Below are 3700 nucleotides of genomic sequence, written 5' to 3'. Positions count from 1 at the left end.
TCATGATTACAAATAAGATCTAGTCAAAATTCCCGGGTGCATTAATCTGAAAAATGGCCTGTTACTGACTTGTTCATAATGTGATGACATTTGCTGTCATAAGTTATCTAGTAGGGGGCCAATAGATGGTGCTGTAGGAGTGCAATAGCAAAAAAGGCTGAAGTTGAAGGGGTAAACAAAATCTGAAAAGCTGAGACCATGGTCAATGCTATACAATGGGCAGATTTGAGTCCTTCAACTAAATATGCACCTGAGACCTTTATCCATTGCATCCTCCAAAACCCATTTGATGGAGTATAAGTAAATTAATTACATATATTTCCTGGAAAATCAGTTGCTTCAAGGATGAACGTTAATCTGAAGCCAGAATGGGACAACTCACCATAGCCAACTCATTGTGGCCAACTGGCTATGGCCAACTCACCATGGGACAAGTCGCCATGGGACAATTTTACAATTTAATATAATTATTTAAAATAAATAAAAAATATATTTTAATTTTTGTAATTCCCATTTCATTTTGTCGTTCCTTTTGTATCCCTTTTTAAATCATTCTATTCCACCATTTCTTAGACATTAGTGTAACTCTTGTCCTGCAGCGAGTTGGCCATGGTTAGTTGTCCTGCAGCGAATTGTCACAGATTAATCTGAAGTTCTAATTCCAAAGGTGTAGATTCCAAAGTATGGACTTTTCTGTGTTGGCACTCCAAACATCTTACCTGATTTCCTTCCAAATTCATGGGAGAAAAAATATGTCATTTTTCACACACCTTGACTTTACCCTTGAAGTATATGGGAGGAACAGGCAATCCAGTACAATAACATCTATTCATCTAGGTGTCTGTCACTTCTGATTGGAGAGAATGCAATATCATGAGATCTCAACAGAAACCAATGTGCTGGGTGTGATTTACTTTTTTATTATTTGGAAGCAGGGAAAGATCCACTTCCAAGTAATATTTTCCCCATTGTTCCATGTGTACATTTTTTTTGAGGTTTCCTTAGAAGGTGGGTGGATTGGGATAAATAATATTTCTGTCACCCCTTATATCAGTAGGAAATCGGGTGATTTCAGGGACTTGAAGACAGAAAGAAGAAGTAGTAGAGAATTGCCAAAGGGGCCCTATTTTTTATTCAGAGTCTGGGTTATGATATTTCATCTCTGGCTTAATTTAAATACAAGGACTTAACTAAAATACTGTACTTAGAATAATATTATAAAGAAAGGATGGCACACCACTGAATTCTCCACATCAGATCAATAACACATTTATATACCTCACGGCATTTAAAAATGAAACATGTTTTCCCTAGGAATATATTCCCTTAGTCCATCAAACAAACTGTGGGAAATCTAATGAAAGTAGATTAACTATCTATTGACTAGCAAACAGAGAGAAAATGTTAGTGTACTGAAGAGCATATTGATTCAGTGATGTGATTTGTTCTCAAATCCAAATGACTTCCAACAGTTCTCACACATTCTGAAACAAGGATCACAGTATTACTTATCTTTCTAATTCAAATGTAGTTGACTCTCTCCCCCAGTGATGGGATTCAAATATGGGGAAAACCAGTTCTTTGTGTGGATGCCGCTTCCGGAAGTCTATTCTGAGTCTGGGCAACAAAAAATTAGCTACCAGTTCTGCCGAAATGGTGTGAACTGGCTGAATCCCACCACTGCCCTCCCCCCAAAAAAATCCAATGTTCCTGAATCTTTCAAATTTTGAGGTCTGTGGACAATTCTGGGAGTTTGATTTTAAAGGTCAAAACTTTGAACTGCATTTAGAAGCTAGTAAGGACCAAAGCTAATAGGAAATCAGTGCAGAATCCCTTTGACGCACCAACAGCTGAGTAATTGCATTCTAGTCCAATTGAAACTATTGAACGGTCTTTGAAGAAACACCCATGTACAACACATTGAAGTAGTCCAGGCAAGGGTGAAAAGGGCTTGGGTTACTCTGGTAAGTTCCTCTTACTCAAGATAGCATTGTAAAGATGTACTGTATTAGACAGATCTGGGAAAAGGTAGAAGGAAAGAGAAGAAGAACATGACCAGCATCAAGGTGGCTGGACTCAATTAGTGTCAAGTGTGTGTCACTGAAATACATGAAGGTCCAAGTTATGGAGAGATCAACCTGAAGATTCTCCAGCTATGATGTCAGTAGATGTTGATGCCACATGACAGTTGATAATCAATCCATATGAACTTATTCTCTATATAGGCCAAAAGAGTGCAGTATTCAAGAAAGAAAAACATTCAAAACAATATTGATGTTGGGATATATCATTACCTAGAGGTAAACTTTCTGGAATATCTGACCTTCATTGAAGAAGATGGTTTCATTCACACAAGACACATTAAGAAGAAATTAAAATTTCTCCACTTGCTAGTGAGAGAAGAAGTAGACTTAGGCAGAGATTATGCTAGTCTGAAATTGCAGGTTTCTCTTCCATAACTGGGGAAAACTGGAAAATCTTCACTGCAGAGGAGCTATTTTGAGATCGCTGAACTTCAACTTTGTGCCAGAGAAAATACTTTAGGAAGCATCTCCATCAATATCTTCAAATGCTATTGCTGTTTCTGTCCCAATTTCCCTGTGCCACGATGCAGATGAATTGGCCATTCAAGGTGACAATAGAAGAATTTAAGAAGTTTAATCACTACAAGCTAGGAGATTACCTGATTACTGCAATAACATCTAAAATATTTTCTCAACGTTTCCCATATATTTTCTCTAAGCCTCCAACCCACTACTTTGAATATGGATAGGAAATTAAAGTGAAAAAAAAAGCAAAAATAGGATATGGATTAAATAAGTGGAAATTGAGATATGCTTTGGCTAGAAAAGATATTTTAAACTGATATTATTGATATTATTAGAAAAGTGTAACAAATGTTGATATGCAATTGTATGTTTACTAACAATAATAAGACTTGTATTTGCTTGATGTGGAAAAATGGTTATTGCCAGAAGAGAGGATGTACTGGTGGGTGTAATAGTGGACTTAGCTGGAAGAAGCTTATATGTACAACAGAATTACTAATGGACTCAATCATCACGTTGTCTATTGAGCACTTGTATGTGAAAATAGAAAATTAATAAAACATTTATATAAAAAAGAAAATCATGAGAAGAAAAGTTGTCATGATGTTTATCAAAAATTAAAATATCAAGTTGCCCATTAGGAGTATTTTTCCCCTTCCCTTTTGAAACATGTTGGTTTCAGGATTTGAGATGATTAGAAGCAAATGATAAGAATCAACTGAAAGCACATTCAGGAAAAGCCATGTTTGTAGGATTTCTTCAGCTGTATTGCTGAATTGCTAGGATGGCAGCACACACACACACACACACACACACTATATGTATTTGTATATGGAAATGGAAATGGATATGGACATGGATAAAAAACAGGAATCTGTTTTAATACTTCTCATAAGCACACCTTCATTGTCACATCAGGTGTCTACATGACTTTTGTTTTCAAATGATTCAGAGTTTTTGATGGAAGAAAGTGTAAAATAATAATTTGTCTCATTAATTTATTCAAAAGTATGAAGAAAAAAATAAAAGTTGCCCCAGTGTTCATGTTGATATTTTATCTATTCTTAATATATATAATGTTATCTGTCTCCGTGTTTCTCTATCTATCTATCTATCTATCTATCTATCTATCTATCTATCTATCTATCTAT

This window comes from Protobothrops mucrosquamatus, unplaced genomic scaffold, assembly GCF_001527695.2.
Source record: "Protobothrops mucrosquamatus isolate PMUCROS unplaced genomic scaffold, P.Mucros_1.0 scaffold_84, whole genome shotgun sequence".
In the NCBI taxonomy this organism is placed as follows: domain Eukaryota; kingdom Metazoa; phylum Chordata; class Lepidosauria; order Squamata; family Viperidae; genus Protobothrops; species Protobothrops mucrosquamatus.
The sequence above is the reverse complement of the archived record's forward strand: the minus strand, read 5'-3'. Positions refer to the sequence as shown.